Raw genomic sequence first — 6762 nt, 5'->3', positions numbered from 1 at the left:
TATTCTCAATGAGTCCAATCATTTTGAGAACATGTGGACTTACGGGCTCGCCTTTCTTAAGCTTGGTCTCAAGAATTTGCCTATGAGTCTCGAATCTTTCGACTCGAGCCAGATCTTGGAACATGTTCTTCAACTCACTGATGATTGTGAAAGCATCTGAGTTGATGAACGTTTTCTGCAGATCCGCACTCATGGTGGCGAGCATTAGACATTTCACATCCTTGTTGGCATCAATCCAACGATTGAGGGCTGCCTGAGTGACCCCGTCGCCTGCGGCTTCGGGCATCGCCTCATCTAGGACATACTCCTTTTCTTCCTGCATAAGAACTATTTGCAAGTTCCTTTGCCAGTCAAGGAAGTTTTTCCCGTTCAACTTCTCCTTTTCGAGAATTGATCGAATTTTGAATGAATTGTTGTTTGCCATATTAAAAACTACAATTGAAAAGAATAAACAAATAAATAACCATTCACAGTTTCTCTTAATAAACTTAAATTCTAGCATACATGCATAATTCAATGTTTATTAAGCATTTTATTCAAGTTATGTGTTCCGGCAGGTGTGAATAAAATGATTCCAAGATCCTAAAATCATTGAAGAACTAAGCACAGTTTGTCGACTTAATCCTAGAACATCTTAGGTAAGCAAAAGCCTTTTGCTAATAGTCTAGAAACTATTCTTGGTTGATAGGTACGTCTAAGAACTTATTAGGTAAACCTATCGATTTTGCCACGACATAAAAGGACTCCTTACTTATATCGTTGAGTTTCACCAAAACTAACATGTACTCACAATTATTTGTGTACCTTGCCCCTTTAGGACCAATAAGTAACACCTCGCTGAGCGAAAACTATTACTAGATTGATGTAAAGGATATCCAAGCAAGTGTATATTTTGGCATGGCACCTTTTAACTCAATTTTTAAGTTTGGAACTTAAGGCTCTTACTATGTTGGTTAGATTTTAAGTGAACTAAAATCCTTAATCATGCAACATAATCAAGCTTTTGATCTCATGCATTTTAAGACATATTTAAAAGCAATAAATAACTTAAAACATGCATAAGATAAATGTGATCTAGTATGGCCCGACTTCATCTTGAAGCTTTAACTTCAAAGTCCGTCTTGAAAATCTCCGTGGGAGGCACCATTTTCTTCAAATAGGATAAGCTATAACTAATTACAACTATTTGATGGTACGCAGACCATATTTGAATTGAAAAATAACTTTGGTACTTTAGACCAATTACATTCAAATTAATGGTACGCAGACCATATTTTCTATCCTATTTGGGCCATACTAGTCACTTCATAACCTGCAAAACAGTACATATATAATATATACCATTCACCCATTTATTATCATGAATGGCCCACATAGTAGGTTAGTAAAACACATTATGCATCACGTAAACATTTGCAGCAATTAATCAAGGGCACTAATAATCTACCAATTATTCAGTCCTTATTAATTCTAATCAAGTTGTTTTAACCTTAAGGATTTGTAGACATAATCAAGAGTTTTATGACTAAAAGGGCTCCCACTTAAACCAATAAATTCATATGCTTTACTAATTTTAAACATAAAAATGTATTTCAAGTCTAACCGGAAACATACAATTTTAATTAAAATTTAAAGCTCATATAAATTTATAATTGAATCCAAAAAGTTTAATTTAATTTCAGTCGTATTTAAATTAATTCATGATTTTAATTTTAGTAAAATAATTAGAATAAATAAAATTTATTATAATTACAATATTCAAAATTAAAATCCAAGAAAATAATTTTAAATTATTAATTTTAAAATTAATTAAAATTAGGTAAACTGAAAAATTTCAAATTAAACATTCAAAACGATCTAATCGCAACGCAAACACCCTACGCATCGCACGCCCATGGGCCGCACGCACACAGCCATTGCTGGCCATGTGCGCGCAGCCCATGCGCTCGTCGCATAGCTGCTGCATCTTCCATCGTAAGCCATCGCACGCTGTGGTGCTCGCTGCGCGCACGCCAGCGCTCGACGCACACGAGCCATCGCTCGCAGTGCGCGCTCGCCAACGCTCGCTGCGCACGCTCCATCGCTCGCTGTGCGCGCGAGCCATCGCTCGCTGTGCGCGCGAGCCATCGCTCGCTGTGCACGCGACATTGCTCGCTGGGCGCGCGACATCGCTCGCTGGGAGCAGCGCTCGTGGCACGCGAGCTTGCGCTCGCTGCGCGCGAGGCTGCGCGCTCTTGCGCGAGGCAGTGCGCGTTATGGCGCAGCTCGCTTGCTGCCCACACGCGACTGCCTTGGCTTGCCTTTCGCCCATGCCCATTTGTTCATAGCTCGTGGCCCACGACACAAGGCAGGGCTGCTGCCTTGTGCTCGTGCACCATGCACTTGCTCATTGCATTCGTGCCGCACGGGCGACGAGCTCCCTTGCTCGTCGTCGCATGCCCGCACTATACAACACCCCTTAAGGGTAACACGAAGCGTCCATTGCTTTGTGCGTGCAAGTTATATGAACGAATCGCATAAAAATTTAAAACTTATATTTAAAATTAATGACATATTAATAAATAATATTAATTTCATAATTTTAGGGCGAAAAAATCGAAAATTTATTATTCAATTTGATTTCCGATTGTCATGGATTCAAATCTAGGTCATAAAAATTTAAAATTTATCATAAATTTACAATTTTTATGGTGGTTTTTAATCATAGGTTTCTAATTAAATTATAATTATGAAAATCAAATTAATTCTAAATTATTCTAATTTTCAACAAATTAATCATAATTACAAATTAGATTGCATAATTAACAAGGCTAGGCATTCAAACTTGTTAAACATATACAGTAGGTCAATCAAAAATTCAAGATTTATCAACAAGAATCGCAAATATTTAATTTAACATCTTAAATTTACGAAATTTTGCATTCGAAAAACTAAAACCTTCGAAAAGTCATAGTTAGGCTTCGAATTTGAGAATTCTGGGTTCGGCAGAAAATTATTATTTTTGTCAAAATTTTAGAATGCCTTTTACATGCGGAATTGACACAAAAATCACTCGATTTGGATGAGTAACGAAGAAACTGCCGAAAAACTGCGTACGTATAATTAAATAAACGCAATTTGCAATTAATTAACAATTACGAAAATTAATCACCCCTTTTAATTCTTGCAAATTTGTAATATTTAACCATGTTCATGCAATTTAGATTATGAAAATAATAAGGGGCTCGTGATACCACTGTTAGGTTATGATACATATGATATTACATAAATCATGCGGAAACAACCATTAACCCAGGAATACATATTATTTACACATAATCATATAGCATAATTTAGATGCATACTCTTTGTTGCGTGCCTTCCCTAGCTGCGCCCGAACCGAACAAGAACAAGTCTTTAGGACTCCAAGTGTCGTCCCTCCGTAAATAGTCCACAGCACGTCCGGATCCGCCTTAAGATTGACCAACTAGAATCGCCCTTAAGGTACTAGAATTTTCGGCACTATTGAGCAAGGAATGTGGCTGAATTTTTCTCTCAAAAATCACTTTGAATACTTGAATTAATCTCTGAAAATATGTGACCCTAGGCACGTATTTATAGAGTTATGGAAAGGGAATTGTAATCCTAGTAGGACACGAATTAATTAAACTTAGAATCCTACGAGAACTCTAATTAATTAATTTATCCTTTTAGGAATAGGAATTTAATCATATACTAACTCTAATAGTTTTAGGAATCATGCATGAACACAAACTCACACACACACACGGCAGCCACAAGGGCCGCCCATGCGCGTGCGTGCGAGCAGCAGCCCACGCAGCGAGGCCCACGCAGCCGTGGCCTTGGCGCGCGCTGGGCCTGCCTTGCGGTAGGTCTGGGCGCTGCCTTGGCTGGGCTTGTGGCGCGCGTTTGGCTTGCTGGGCGATGGCCCGACTTCGTGCTGGGCCTTCGTCCGGCAGGCCTCGTCCGATGCTAATTCGTACGATACGCTTCCGATTAAATTCCCGGTTCCGGAATTCATTTCCGATACGAACAATATTTAATATTTCCGATTCCGGAATTAATTTCCGTTTCGAACAAATATTTAATATTTCCGTTTCCGGAATTATTTTCCGATTCCGGCAATATTTCCGATTCTGACAATATTTCCGTTTCCGGTAATATTTCCGATTCGGGCAATATTTCCATTTCCGATAATATTTTCCGATACGTACCATGTTTCTGTTTCCGGCAACATCTACGACTTGGATAATATTTATATTTCCGATACGATCCATATTTCCGTTTCCGGCAATATCATCGTTTCCGGAGCATTCATTTCTTGCCTGTGACGATCTCAGCTCCCACTGAAACCAAGATCCGTCGATTCCGAATATCCATAGATGGAGTATTTAATGCCATTAAATACTTGATCCGTTTACGTACTATTTGTGTGACCCTACGGGTTCAGTCAAGAGTAAGCTGTGGATTAATATCATTAATTCCACTTGAACTGAAGCGGCCTCTAGCTAGGCATTCAGCTCACTTGATCTCACTGAATTATTAACTTGTTAATTAATACTGAACCGCACTTATTAGACTTAACATAGAATGCATACTTGGACCAAGGGCATTATTTCCTTCAGTCATCACCCTTAATTTCCTCAAATTAAGCTTAATCAAATAGGAAACTATTTAAGCATAAAATTAAATTACCAACAAGAGGGAAAAAAAATACTAACAAAAAAGGAAAATGTTTAAAATTTTAGACAATTTAAATAATAATATGAATAAAGAAGGAAACTAAAATTAATGATTTTTTCATTAGCTTTTTAATTTTATAAATATCCCGTGCTAATGCACGGGTACATACTAGTGTTGGATTATTAAATAACTAGTCTTATATGCACGCGATGCGTGCGAGAGTATAAAAACTAAAAATTACCACACATAATAGGCAAAAACTTCACAAATCCCACCATTACAAACATTAAACATGTCTCATAGATGTAAAAATTACCATGTCTCATACAATACCAATCAACCAAATTTCAAACGCCCATATAAAAATCAAATTATCAAGCAAAGACGTTCCAAGAACAAACTAATTACTGAATTATAGATGTAAAAAAAACCATAGAAAACAAAACAAATTCATGGCGAAAATCAAAAAACACATGAAAAATAAAGTGAATATATACCTAGAGTGAGGAGTTCAATGAAAAAAAGAACAGATGAACTATGGTGGGAAGATATATAATTGAACACATGGCAACAAAATAAACTGCAAGAAAGATATAACAGTAACAAAATAATTTTTCTTGCAGAATGTTCCATATCAACAAATCTTCGAGAAAAATTAAAGGATATGATGTTGTTTTAATTTGAACGCAGCTGAAAACAAAATCACAGTATATCTTCCCACAATAGATGAACAGACATTCGAGTCCACTCGTGCTTTTCCCTTACCCAAGTCACAAAATCCAAGGGTGATGCATCCCTTACAGAGCAGTTTACCATGCTCCAAAGAAACCGGCTGATCCCTAAACCAGGATAAAATGGGAGATAAACTGCTGAGGCTAAGGAAGAATTCTTAGTTAAGCACTCATACTGCGCCGTTCTACTGTGGAATATCACAGATAACATAAACTGGTTAGTATTGTACCAACTTTTCTTGTTGATCTGAGGCCCTAAACCGCCATTACTCAAATAAGGGCAGAAATCAATCCATTTTGAAAGAGTATGACAGTTTATAAGCAAGTCCTGGTTAAACCTTGGAGGAAGATCATGTATGTAAATGTAACGGCCCGAGCAGAGGTATGTACTGACTCGAGTTGCCTGACCAGGGGGTCTCTAGTTGCCTGACCGGTTTTGAGAGACACGGAGGAATTGCCGTCTGCCGGAGTGAAGGTAGAAGCCCCCTCCTACAGGGGTTTTCTGCCCGCCGGTTGCTAGTGTTCCTGGACATATGGTGGTGTAGCGGTTATTCACGATTATCATTTGCAAGGAATACAAAGAAAGTTGCAGCAAATAATTATGAAAGACTAACTCCGTACAGTTACTTTTATGATTAATTGTCAAATGGCCTACCAAATATGATACAAACACTATGAAGGTATATATTGTTAAGGCTACCAAATTGTTGCAAGGGAGGAATTTGGGTCAAGATACATATATCAAAACTCACATTAAGATTTTTGACTTTTCGCAGTGATATCTAACAGGTTCTAAGCTATTCCCGGGTTGATTTTTCATTCTCAAGATTCATCTATTCGAACAATTGAACAATCAACAGCCCGCCAAATCGTTATCGACATACATTCTCGAGGCTTGTGAATGATAAATGATGCCATTATAGCATCCACTTTAGACTAACACACAGCCAAATTAAAACTTCATACTTCATGAGAACTACATTTTATATTATTCAAATATTGATGATGGGATATTAAATTTCGACTACCAACATAATCAAACAAAATTTTTTTGATGGGATAATCAAAAACTTCAATACAAACAAATGAAACACTCTTTGATTTCATAATCTATGTTAAGCATTTTATCAAACACCTAACATGCATTGAGAATCTCAATTGAATCTTGTTATTGTTCTTCTTTCTTTACAACACTTAAGATTGAAGCGCTTATTTTGAGTCAAATGTAAAACCCAGATCCTTGAGAACACTAAATGATTATATCAATGAAATTAAACAACAACTAACCACTTAAGACAAAAAAGAAATCGATAATCTAATTGTAATCAATCATCCAATTGATGAAGCT

This window comes from Spinacia oleracea, chromosome 4 (genome assembly GCF_020520425.1).
Source record: "Spinacia oleracea cultivar Varoflay chromosome 4, BTI_SOV_V1, whole genome shotgun sequence".
Classification (NCBI taxonomy): Eukaryota; Viridiplantae; Streptophyta; class Magnoliopsida; order Caryophyllales; family Amaranthaceae; genus Spinacia; species Spinacia oleracea.
Note: the sequence above shows the minus strand (reverse complement) of the source record.